Genomic DNA, 13,773 nt, shown 5'->3' on the forward strand with positions numbered 1-13,773 from the left:
AGACAACATCTATCTTTAAGCGCTCACTAAGGAACCACTTACTGTAAGTATATACATACATACACTATACGTGCTGTAGCAGTAACAAACCTAGAACCGCTTTCTTAAGGATTATAGACTGAATCTTGGTTTATAATACTCCTTTTACTCCAAATAAGGTGAGGCTGTTGGCATGAATTTGGCCTCAGCCCACCTATTAGAGCGAGTGCCATCAGCCTGATTTTTTTGGGGCTGGTAATCTTCTCACCTGATTGCATTTCCAAGGGAGTTTCTGAGTTTGAGCAAGAACTAAAAGACTTGTCACCTTGAGGCAGATGCAAGTTCATGCTTATATCAGCTGCCCATCCCAGCTTTTGGGGCCTTCCGAATGTACGTTCTAATTGTAACTTACTTCTTGGCGTCGCTCTGAAATACATCTTTATCCTCAGCAGAGACCACTCTGCTCTCTTCTGCCTGCTCAGAACAGTATCACCTGAGCTGTGAGGAGCAGGGAACCTGCTATTTGCATGTTAACCCACCAAAGCAAACTCAGCTGCATGCTCTTCCTCCTAACGCTTCCTCAACAGACTTGTTTACTCGCTCTGTAACCAGTGAAGGGCAGCCTGCTTAACTCAGCTCCAATCTGTCACTCTACTTGCAGGTGTCCGCCTCAGCCTGACCCCAAGTGACTCAGTATGCAGAGCTGGAAGCAAAACCAGCTGGCCTCCAAAGCAAGCCAGGACACAGAAATCATTAGAAGTTAATATCAGTACCAGGTTTTGTAACCAAATTTCTGTTTTCCAGCTGAAAAACAAGTTAAGGCAGAAGGTGCTTTTCCTATTAATGCCTAACCCCTTCTGTGAGCAGCACTGCTGCTGGTCTCAGAACCCAGGGGACTGTCACTGCAGGAGAAGGTTTAAATATCAACACCAGATTCAAGAGTAGGAGCGAGCTGTGCTGAGCTCTCCCACCCACAGCACGGGGCCTGGCGCAAAGGGGAGCTGAGGATGTTTACCGCAGGTTGGAGAGGGGAATTCCACCTCCCAGTATTGCTGTTAGCTTCTCAGCAGTGTTTGTACAAGTGCCAAGACTCCATGAGCTCTGAGGCAGAGCTGTGAGGGTGTTGGCTTGCTCTCCACTGGATCTGCAAGCTGAGGCTGGTTCGGGAGCAGTTCTTGCACTCCTCTGCATGTGCCCACCTGGGCCCAGCCCTGCGCAGGGCAGCTCATCTCAGTGTCAGCAGTTTGCTCGAGCAAGGTTTGAGTGCATAAATGCACATTAATCAGCTGCCAGGTTCCTGGTTCCTGCTGTTTTTCTCCTCGACTGTTCACAATACTGAAAGTGCCCCAAGCTTGGCAGCATTGGAAGCCCTCCAGAAGCACCCTACTCCTCACAGCAGCTGGAGAGACTTCACTAATTGTTAAGGAAGAAATTAGGTGACCAAGGCATCAGCACGTTGAGACCTTAGCTACAGCCTGCTGCAGCCAAGAGAAAGCCTGTTTTCTTTAGGAGCTGTGGATCTGCAGCTGATGGGAGTCCCCAGACCCGAGCAGCCAGTCATCCCCAGCCATGGGGCACGTGGGGGTCTGAGGTCTCCTCGGCTTTGTCACTGTGAGGGAGCAGTAGGAACACAAGGAACTCAGGCAGGCTTCTGCCTGCATATGGATAATTACCTCATCTAATCTGCGTGTGAAGGAGCCCCTGGCACCAGCACAAAGCAAGCAGTACTCGGAACAATAAAACCAGACTGGGATTTTACCATAACCCTTCCCAACAGGCAAACTGCAGCGCAGGCAGGTGTGTTCAATGCATTCTGACCTGGTGCTTTCCCAGAGACCAATAAAACATTCAGGAGAACTCAGAAGAAAACAGGGCTGTTGTTGTTTATCTGAGCTTATCTGCTCAGCCCTATCACTAGGCTTGTTTCCCCAAAGTGCTCATAAAGAGACAAGCCCTCAGTGGAGCAGGAACGCTTCCCAGCTGACACGAGGCTGGTGGCCAGGCATGGGGAGCTGCACACACACACACACACACACACACACACACACACACACAGCCATGCAGCCATGCACTCCTGGAGCCGCATCCCTACTCCAGGGTAATGGCAAAGAAACCTTGGGTAACTCTATCAGTTCAGGTAAGTTTTGTTTCCCCTGAGTGAAGAAGGTTTTGTTTCTGCTCTGCTCTCGTCTATCTTGAGCAATAATCATTAAGTGAAATGAGTCCAGCAGGGCAAAGTCGCCAGGCTTATCCAGCCCTTTGTACTTCCTTCCCACCAGGACTAACAAAAACAGGTGAAATGTCGCAATCCAACAGCATGCAGTCAGATATCACCACTCCTGGCAGGCTCCAGATAGCCAAAAATTGCCTCTTTTTTCCAGCTCGATCTATTTTACTGCTGCAGAGATGTCAGCCTTCCTGTTAGTCACCACACAATGAGGCATAGCATGTCACCACTGAGCTGGGTCTGTCTAGATGCCCTTTGTTCTTCTCTCTTCCACATGTACCTCCTCATGCCTTAGACATCTGTTTTCTGTGGATCTCCTCCTTGCACAGCTAAAGAGAAGGTTTAAACCTAAGGCGAGCAGGACTTCTGTCAGGCCTTTGCAATAAGGAAGCAGCATCTCTCTCCTGCAACAGTGTTTCTATCAGAGATCAAGAGAGGTCTTTCAAAGGCGTTTTGCATGCAACTATCCATGACTGGTGTAGTTCTCACCATAAGGAAGGCCATGCAGCTTAGTGGTATGAGAGTCGGGCGTGCTTGGATCCTCGCTGGCAAAGCCAGTAACCTGACCTTGCAGACTTTGCAGGGTTAGTTCCATCTCAGCCTATTGTATCTGTATTGTTTTTCTGCTCAGACTGCATGACAGGGAAATAACCACAGGAATTCTGCAGCTGTGTCCAACACTGCTGCATTCCTGGCTTTTCAACTTACTGTAACTGCACGCTGAGTCACAATTTTTCTTTTTTTTTCTTTTTTTTCTTTTTTTTTTGATGGTCTATTTTATCCTGGGAATGAAGAGCATGGGAAGTTTGTCCCCCGTCTGAGTTTGCTCCTTGAAGGACGACAGCAGTGTGTCTCACAAGCACACGCTCCCCACACAGGTACCTGTGTGCGTGGTAGGGTGGATCCACTCAGATCTGCTGAACTTCACCTGGGAGGATGTGGGGAAGGGAGCAGATGGGCCCCAGCATTGAGCCCTGGCATGCACTGCCAGCCTCGCTCACTGCCTCACCCCGAGCACTTCTCGTCTCACCCAAAGACCTCCTTCATACACAATAACTTCCCAGGTGTGCCAAGACAAGCATAACATTGTCTTGGGACCCACAAACATTTTGAAGCTTGAGTAATGTTTGCTCTCCAACTCCAGCTGAGGCTGTTTACCCAGAGGTTTTGCAGTACGGTGACATCTTCCTCTTCTCTCCTTACACAATTAGGTGCACAACTCGCTCATCCCAATTAATTTAGTCTGCTGAGAAAAATAAAATCCATATATGAAATCTAATAGCACAGGTAGATCTGGGGGGATTAACAATATGAAGGAGAACATTGTCAAGCATATAATGATATTTTGTGGTATGTTTGCTACAGCTAATGCTTATAATTGCATTTTGCAGTTTAATTCTAGTAGCCAAAGGCTCAATGCACAAGGCAAATAAAAGACAGGATAATTGGCGTGCCCAAGTGCCTCTCTTCAACATAAATCAGGCAGGCAGCAAACATGAATTGGGCATGGAGATCACTCTGTTGCAGTGTAATTCTCTCAGGATTTTGCCAAAATTAATTTCACACAGCAGGATGGAAAAACAGGCTCGGGAAGTGCATCCCGAATGTCAAGAGGGACTGAAGCCACAGTATCCCCTTCCACATCGGCATCTCACACCAGTGTGAGAAAGCTCATAGCAGGCAGGTGAAGGAGGAATAGGGATCGGGCAGAGCCATCTTGCTGGGTGTACTTTTCTCTTCCCAACGTTTGTCAGAAATTGCTGGGGAATTTGCATTAAGACAGCTCCTGCCTTGATTAGAGCTGTTTTCTGAGGCCAGCAGCCCTGCACCTCCTGCAGAAGGGAACCATCGCACAATTTCCACTGGTGCTGCACAGCACTGTGTGCACACAGGAACTGCAAGGTAACGATTTGGAGTGTTAAATCTCTATGGTTAAGATTGTCTCCATGGGTTTAAACATACATATGCGTTGCCACGGTTTTGTTCCTAAATCCATGCAAGATGCAAGGTGAAATAAACAAAAAGATACATATTTTTCCTTGAGCCCGGGTGGTTTTTTTCCCCTCCTACTAGATCTGCGCTTATAACCAGAGTAAATAGCTTTGAAACTGCTGATGTTCATGGAGACAGAGCAATCTGCTCATCTGCCTGAGTCCTGTGTATGAAGGCAAAGTAACCAGGTATTTATCAACGCTGCAAAGCTTCCAGGGCTTCTTTGGGAAAGCCTGATTCCCCAGGGCTCTGCGCAGCAGCTGCAGTACAGCCGGTCACCTTCTCTGCTGGCATTATCTCAAATATTTCTGTTAATTCGGAGAGAGCTTCACCTTTAATGCTGGTAGACAGTTGACCCCATTGTGTGTGCATTGCATTCAGAGTTCCCAAAGCCTGGCAGCTGTTCAGCAGGTTTTCAAGCATTTTTGCTGACTATAAAGAAAACATGTCTGTATTTGGCTTCTCCACAGACTATTTGGCCTTCCAGCCTAACAAAACACTACAGCGGTGTTGTCAGTCGCATCCAGTTTTGGAAAGCCACACTGTTTAGTACAGTGTTTCCAGGCTGTCTGCCATAAAACAAGCTTGTTCCTTCTGCATTTCATGCGAATTTGGGTATTAACAAGAATTAGGGCAGGATCGAATCCAACGCGCCGCCCCAAAGATACTTACACATATTTCAAACCCCCAAATCATCGGCTGTAACAACCAAACTTTGTGGAAATTCCAGGCAGGGAGAAAAGCCCCACATGGATTATTTGTTCCGTGTGTGCATAGAGCTGGCAAAGGGCAAGGACAGGCACTTCAAGGGAAACAGTGGGAGAGAGCAGCTGGGAGCCACACAGCAGCCTGCTGTTGGCATCAACAGGTCGTTCATTCTGCTCTGTGTCAGCACACAGGTGTGCTCTGCAGTGACAGCGCTCCTCCAACAGCTCTCTCCCTCCACCAGCTCCCAAAGGGAGTGATGTTTCCCACCAGCCCGAAGGCAGTCCCTTTAGCTGGGTGTGTCTCTGAGCACAAAGCACGCTTCTGCCTCGCTTCTGTGGCTCTGCAGGGGTTGTCTGTGAAGTGGGGTCTTTGTGCATGTGCCTGCTGATGCCTCCAGTGCACAGACATCTTTGCTCCCCCGTACATTTAACTTACAGTCTTCAGATTAGCGTTACCGTGAGCACTGCTTTACAGTCAAAACGTGGTGTTGTAAGGGATGAAATCCAGCTGTTCCATGTTTATCCAGTGTCAGGGATTTCACAACACTTGGTGTGCAAGTTATGACTCGGTTTTTACAGCTGCCAGGAGCACAGCCCAAGCAGCAAGCTGTGTTCCCTCTGCTCAGAGCACTCTCAACACGGAGCAGTGTTGCAGGGAAGCGCATTGCCATGGCCGGGAATAAAATCTTCAGACATAAATATTTTGCTTTTGGAAAAGTGGATTTCACAAACAGATAACACATACCTTAAAAATGCTCCTCGGGGCACACAAATGTTCATTTCCTGGAAACATTCAGCTGTGCTGCCGGCCCAGAGAAGCACGATGCTGACCACCAGCTGACCTTGCACTGATGCTGTCTGCTTCAGGATAAAGCACAGATACTTCTGCAGCTACACAGAACCGGTGACCCTGTTGGATGAATACAGTGTCTTAAGCAGAACACAACCTAAGGCCTTTGTCTCGAGATAATGCTTTCTTGCATTAGACATTTCTGTCCGGAAAACACATCTCAATCCAGGTCACCTGGAACTTCAACCCTTACCTTCACAGGACTCACGCTCTGCAGTAACTGCTGAGACCCCACCAAAGAGCAGAAATTAGGGAGAAATTTCAGAAGCCAGCTTGGACATGATGCTTTCTATCTGCGTGAACGTGAGGAAAAGATAAAGGTGAGTGCAATAGATGTTGCAGAGGCTGCATAGCCTGCAGGTCAGTGTGAGCCCACACTGAACACACATCGGGTCTCTGCACCAGCAAAGTAATCTGAAGGCAATTTTGGAGAGCTGCGTGCTCACCAAACACCGAGCTGCCTTTATCTGAAATATATTGTCTGTGTTAAGGAACTTCAATACCAGATGTCTTACGTGCAAGACAGACAGCCGGTTCAACTACAGCAGTACTCCAACAGGGATGAATATCATCATGGGGGGGATTGCAAAGCACATTAAGGGGGAAATGGGTGCTGAGATTTCTTCCTCCTGGTGGTCCCCTGGAAGACAGAGACACGCTGTGGTAGGAGGGCTGAATGTTGTGGCTGAAGTCAGAGAAAAACCAGGCAGAGAGGAGCCCAGGGAGCACTCTGGAGCATTGGGATTGCAGGTCAGTCCCCACAGCACATACCTCCATCAGGTGGACATAGTTTGGTGTCTGAAGAAACAACAGCGAGATCAAATATCCATTAGAATGATTTCTTCTCTTTCCATGCATTCCATCATGAGTGGTGACAGGAGCTGTAGGGCTCGAGAATGTCAACCCATAGGACATCTCACACCTGGGCTGCCCTTAAGGAGGGAAGGGACGGGCCCAGTAACACACACACTTCAGTGGACGTAGAGCACTGCTAATCTACATCAGGACTTACACCAGGGCTCCTATCTACCCCGGTCCTGCTCTGTAAGGAGCCTGAATTCCGCGGCAGGCAAAGAGACACTCATTTGGTGGAGAGCAGGGATTCCTCTGTGAGCCCCACCAGATGGAAACCCATTTTGCTCAGGAACTGCACTGGGAGTTGACACACTTCTTGCAAAACAAGCACAGTGCCAAATCTCCAGGCAGAAAGCCATGCTTGAAAAGGGTTTTTTTTTTTAACAATGTGCTCTCATCTGCTTTTTCCTCTTAGCAAAAACTTCCTCACTTACCAGTTTATATCTCCCGCTGCCATAGTTTCCCTTCAGCTTCATATCTCAGCTCCTGCTCTGCTCTCTGTGCACATTTATACACCAAACACTTTGCAGAAAACTTGAAAGGACTGCATTGTCCTGCTAATTGGTTATAAGCACGTTATCTGCAATCTGCTGTCCCTGCCCAGCTATTGTGCTCCCTTGGGGATAAAACACACATTATTTATTTGGAATAAGTGCATGTTATGCTTATAACAAGATAAGCACAAAACAAAAAAATTACAAATTAGAAACATCATTTTTCTCTTCACAATGTTCAAGCTGGGAATATAAGCACTTGTACAATATATGCATGCATACAGTGAAGGCATATATGCAGGATCCATCTGATTTGCCAGACCTGAATACCTCAGTTTTGAGAACCACGTGTGCAAATGCCAAGTAATCTGACTGCTGCTGAAGGTGGACGTGGTGTAAATCTGAGACCTCTGCAGGCTGCTGAGGGATGCTCTGCACGTTATCACAGCCTCAGATGACCCTGGAGAAAATCTCTGAGTGAGGAAAGAGGATACAACTGGAAAAAAAGAACAGGCTATGTGAGGAATATTTATAAAACATTTCTAATCTCTACTCTCTGCATATCTTGAGAGATGAGGAAAGTGCTTCTTGAGAGAAGGCTCTGTAGGCAGGCTGCAGTAAGGGGTGCTCAAAATGCACATCCATTACTTTTGGGTGGTTTATCAGTTTCATTATCAGATTCAAAATTAGAACCCCTTCCTTGTGAGCAGTGGTAATTGTGTCTTAAAAAGGCACAGTGAAGAAAATACAGTTGTGTGCAGATCTGCAGAGCACAATGGGGCCTCCACTGCCAGCAGGGGTCCCAGGCATGATCTCTCCTCTTGGGCAATTCCAACGGGAGAACCCTGATAACCCTCATATCTAGATCTGTAAGAGCAACTCATTGTCCTCTGCTATCCTGTAATTTAAATAACACATGTAGAGCCATCAGCAGCCGGCAGACATATTGTGCTATACAGTTGCCTTGCTGTTCAAATTAACGTAATTACACGCCCAGTTCTCCTATTTCAGTTGTAATAGTGAAAACAGTGAACTTGCTGATAACAGTGAGTACAAAGGCTCTGTTTTCTAGTTTAAGAGCTAAGCTCTTGTGTCAAAAGAGCAGTTTAAAGTTCACAGCCTGCTCTTAGTGGTCACACTTCAGCCACCAGGTGCACTTACCCAGCTCCACTTTCCTCCTTTCTCTCCAGAATGCTTTATGGGGAAGAGCTGTGTTTCCCTAAATAAGGCAAATATCCTTTATTCAGCTGGGCACTGGCATGGAGTAACATCAGTGTGGTTTCGATATGGCTCAAAAACCGTGGGTTGTTAAGCTGTGGTGGAAGGCAGCACGTGAAAAACCCCAGCCCTTCTTTCATGAAAGGGGAGCTCAGGCCTCAGCCTTGGATGAAGGCTCCTTGTGCAGCCCTGTACCACTTTGCCCCCTAAATACATCATGTGAGCTCTTTGTGCCACCACATCATAAACCAGCCATGGGAATGGAAGAAGACTGCAGAGACCTCCCCAAAGGGCACCACTGCACTGCCCAGTGCCTGGCTGGAAGAGGCTGCTGAAACAAAGCATGGGTGTAACTCAAGTTTGGATTTAGCACTTCCTTTGCCAACAAGCACTGCTAAAATGGAAACTGCTCATAACAAAGAACACAAAAGCAAAACTGAAATCAAAAAATCCCCATGAAGTGATCTCGTAATTAGCAGCTATTTCTCATAAATAGCCGTTGCCTTCCAAAACTAATTTCATTATGGATAAGCATTAGGCAGATCTTCCCCCCAATCTGTTTGAGCAGCATGAAAGCACAGGTTCCCCTCCTCTCCTTGAACTCTTCCCTGTGTCAGTGTCTCCTTGCTAGCCCACAGGGTAACCGTCCAGCTCTTGGCTGGCCTAATGAACTGTAGTGGCCCCAGTTTGCTGGCAGCCCCAGAGCTGATCCAAAGCAAAAAACAACAGCCCGGGGCCGAGCGCTGTGTGCTTTGCCATGGCTTCACCCATTTGCAGCCTCCTCACTGCTGAGCTGAGTCCCACCAAAGCCTTACATCAGCACATCTTTGGGCCTTGTCAGCTCTTGCCAGTGTCAACTTCGAGCTGTGCTTCTCCAGATCCATCTCTGTGTGTCCATGTATCTTTAAAAGGACACAAACCCCCCTCTGCAGCCCTCTCCATGGCAATCTCACCTACAGAATCCGCCAACACAAGTTTTCAATTCTTATCTGGAAAAGGTTTTGAAATGGTTTTACTATTGTGAAACATTTTACAGGGAAGTCTGGATTCCTTGAATAGATATCTGAATTGACGGTTGAAGCTCCAGGACATGCCTTTGCTGCATTTCCAGTTCTCCTCCTCCACCACTAAAGTTTTCCCCATGCAATCTAAGATCCTTCATCAACTAGAAAAATTAGAAGAAGTCAACTGAATCATCACAAGATCACGTCCATGTGTAGCAAAACTGTTTTAAGTGTCTCCTCCCCTGTTTTGCTGTGCTGCGCAGTTTGTCATCCCCTCAGCTGTGCCCCCCCATTCTGGTGTCCCTGCTGAGAAACAGCTTCCAGAAAACAGTCAGTTCAAACTTTTTTATAAGTGCTTTTTTTTTTACCTTCTTCTGTGATCTATCTATCTTTGTACTGTGGCCCCAGTTGTCCCGGTCAGCTCCAGCACAGCGTGGGAGGGGATGGCCAGGCACTGCTCTGCCCCAGCTCCAAAGGAACCGTGGTAAAAGAAGCAACTCCAAGGGGGTTACAAGGAGGAGCTTGCAAGGCCTCCTGGCTCCTCTGCAGAGGTGGGGGCAGTGGGGATTTTCAAGGCCTCCCTACTCTACCCGCTGCAGGACCTTGCACACACCCTATGCATTACCTCCCGCAGCTTCTCCCTCCTGTCAAATGATCCACTCATCCTCCCCAGCTCAGAAATCCTGCCCATGCTGATTTCCAGTTAAAGGAAGACCAACGACTCTACACATCCACTTGGAAACACCATCTGAAATGTTGCGGATCCCTCAACACTGTGCACTCAGATCTGGGAAGAAATACGAGTCCTCAACAGGACTCAAAGCACCTTTGTGAAGGCTCTTTCTAACTGTTGACATTCTATGTTCTGTTTTCAAATGCACTTTATTTGCATTACCTGAATAAACCTTCTGTTAATAAGTTACCTAGCAGCTCTGAGTGATCAGAACAGTAGTTAATCTGCTGATAATGTTGATATTCAGGCAAATAAGAGTAGCGACTGAACAAAGTTGAATACAAGTTGGGAATGCTTTGCTTGCTGAGAGGTCTCTAGTTTGCTTACGTGTTAACTCACATCTCAGCTAATGAGAAAAAACAAGTATTGGGAGTTATTCAAAACGAAGCTCTGGGCTGCATGCAGCAAACACACAGCTCTGATACTGATTGTTAAAAATACTTTGTTCTCTACCTTAGGAGTTTAGGAATTAGCTGTTTATTATCGGGGATCTTTCTGAACATCCTTCCCAAGTAAATAAGGAAATCCTTCTTAAAAGAGTCTGAAGAAGTGTTTGTTAAACCTTTTTGTTCCCAGACACTCCAGTTCTCCTCTCGCACACCGATGTCAGCTTGAGTTCAACCTGAAAAAACCGAGCATGGCAAAGCAAAAACCCGAGCCCTGAGAGCAAACACCCTGCAGCTCAGTGAAGCACGCAGCAGTTTGCTTTCAGTTAACTATTGCTATAGTTATATTTTTCAGTTAAACATTACACAACTTTGGAGTAGGAATGGTGAAAATAAAGGCGTGTTGACCCAGGAGACAGCTCCCCTTTCAGTGCTCCCTTCTGCCCTTTCTGTTTTCTGTGTTTCAGTGCCGTTCAAGCCCAGAAACTCACCTTGCACCTGGCAACATCTGCCACCTGTAAATGCTGGAGCTTCACAGGTCCCCTCCGTGCAGCAGTCGGGCCACAGAGCTGTACTGATCCTCGGTTTGCTGGTAGATATGGGGAGATTCTGCTCCTCACTGCAGAAAGACTCATTTTTCAGGGCAGAAGGAAAATGCATTTGCTATTCAGCATCACTGAAGACACAAACTGAAGATCCACGTAAGCAATAAGGTATTTCTGCACCTCCTGCAAGACATTTATGCAACACCTTCTATAATATTAAAGCGTGTGCAATTTTATCACTACTGTGATATCACTGGCGTGTTCCCTGCATTCCAGTGTCTCCCTTCAGGTTTGCTCCAACTGACTGATAGCCCAGCAACATGCACCAGTAATTCAGCTTCCCCTCCCAGTCTGCACCATCCTGCACTTCACCACTACGCCTTTCCCTGTCACTGACCTCAGAAGGTTCTCTCTAAAGCTCTGGGTGATCTTGTCCAGTACAGTCCAACCTGCATCTTCCCTGAGCTCTCACAGCCCCCTCAATTCACAGCCGGTAACCTGGAAAGAACCGCACCTGAGATGCTGCAGACACCAACACACTGAAGGACTCCAAAGACTATTTCCTGAGGGAGAATTGCTATACCTCACTCCCATAGGTCCTCCATGTCCCAGAGCTAAAGAGTTGGAACATCCATGGCCGGGTTTCCTTCTCGTTATTGCTTTTCTTATATGAACCATGCAGCGTGAAAGACTGAGCAGATGAAACTTTCCAGCTACTGGCATGAAGCCTTTCCACAGACGTAAAAGGAGTGGCAGAAGAACGTTTGTATCTCAGTGAGTATCCAGATCAGAATACATAGCATTCAGCAACCAGCCAGTGTCCACTTCCCCCAAATAAAGCAGCCACCGGGCAACCCAACACCTCCATGGCACTGAAATGGCCATTTCCTCACAGCAAAAACAAACCGAAGGGAATACCCCCAGCAATCAGTGCCACCATACATGACAGATCCTCTTCCTACACATGCACAGGTGTTGGCAGTGCAAGATACAAACAGAGCCATTCCCCGTGCTCATTAGCCTGTCCTCAAATGTCCCTGGCCTGAAACTAGCTGGGCAAAGCTAGACAGACACGTGACAGGTGCTTCACCATGAAGAAGCCTCTGAAAAAGACCTTTCTTTGCATAGAGATCTAGCATCCTAAAGAGAAATGTTTGCCTTTTATTTTCAAGGGAGGTTAAGGGCGCTCATCTGTGATGAAGATAATCAAATTTGATGCTTCAGGGCTTCACCTAATTGCTCAGTAGAACACTGCTATGTGCAAAGGACAATTCTTCCCCTTTCTGAAGCACAGCGGCAGCAGCTCAGTGTGTTCTGGCTTTCCTCCCACCTTCCTCCAGAGCTGCAATGAACCTGTTTCAGCGTTATCACTTTGTTCGTGTAATGCAGAGACAGGACTACCCATGGCTGCAGACGTGCCTTTTGCTCTCCCAGGCCCTTGGCAGCACTGAATGCTTGGCAGCCTGGCTGTGCAACAGCAGTCACTGCATGGGCAGGCCCTGCTGTGGGCTCTGCTCCTGCAGGAGTTCCACCTCTGTGGTCTCGAGGAACGAACAGGAAAGTATATCCTTGTAGCCCTTAACAATGGATATGAATGTTACTGAGACTGTAAACTCATTTCAGCTATTCCAAATGAAGATTTTAGAAACTTTTCTTTTTGACCAAAATCTCATTCTAAGACAAAGAAAAATGTTGAGATGTGAGACTGCAGCCCCAGACCAGAGCTTGCAATGTGGATGCATTCTGGGGATGCTAGCCCACTGCTGTTGTGTAATGCCATAGGCTACAGAGGGCATTACACTGATAAATTCATCCTCATTCCGATTCTGTGACAGTGCAAGTGATGATTAACTCATGAATTTGTAGTGGTTCACAGCAAAACATGAGGTCTAAACCTGGCGCAGGAAGGAGCTGCAGGAGCCAAGATGTGATCTGTCCCATACATGCAAAGTTAACTCTGTGCTGCCCAGCACGGACTGTGACTTCTGTGCCTTTTGGTACCTGTGATGAGAAGCGTGGCCTCACTCACTGCTGGGCAGAGAAACCAGTGTTGAGAACTGCTGCTTATCTCTGTTTAGTTACCTCTGCTTTCTCTGCCTTGGAAAATGAGCACAGGCCTGCTGTGCTGGGGCTTATGGGATGGCAGCACTGATAACAACAACTGTCTGCATCAGCTGGGGAGTACAGAAATAAATACACACTAACCTCCATCCTGCTCTGGAAACATCGCTGCTGGAGAGGAACAGTTTCCAGGCATCATGGCTCCGGGGCCAGGTGCTTCCCTGCCAGACCAATAACACAGATCCTAAGTCTGCAGCATAGATTAAGGCTTATCCCCAGTTAAAGGCTTCCCTGGGCAAGCTTTAATAGGATGGAAGAGCCAGGAAGGATCAGAAGTTTTGCTAGCGAGCTGCTTCCATCCAGCGCTATGCACGGAACACAACTTTCTTTGGGTTTAAAAGGTGCTGACAGCATTCCTTCCAACTGGTGTCACAGCTGTGAGGTTTTGCTGCAGTAGAATTTCATCAAAACAGTAACTTTATACTCTCAGAACCTTTGAAACAAATTATTTTCAGTGTGAGTTTACATCTATGAAAGACAAAACTGGACTGCAACAAAGTAAGCACTGGAAATAGCAAACATTCACTACGAGAAAGACATTGGGGCTCTGAAGTGTGTCCAGAGGGCAGTGGGGCTGCAGGGTCTGAGCACAGCTCCTATGGGGAACAGCTGAGGGAATGGGGTGGTTCGGTCTGGAGCTGAGGAGGCTCAGGGCAGACATT

Source organism: Gallus gallus, chromosome 9 (genome assembly GCF_016699485.2).
Source record: "Gallus gallus isolate bGalGal1 chromosome 9, bGalGal1.mat.broiler.GRCg7b, whole genome shotgun sequence".
Lineage (NCBI taxonomy): Eukaryota > Metazoa > Chordata > Aves > Galliformes > Phasianidae > Gallus > Gallus gallus.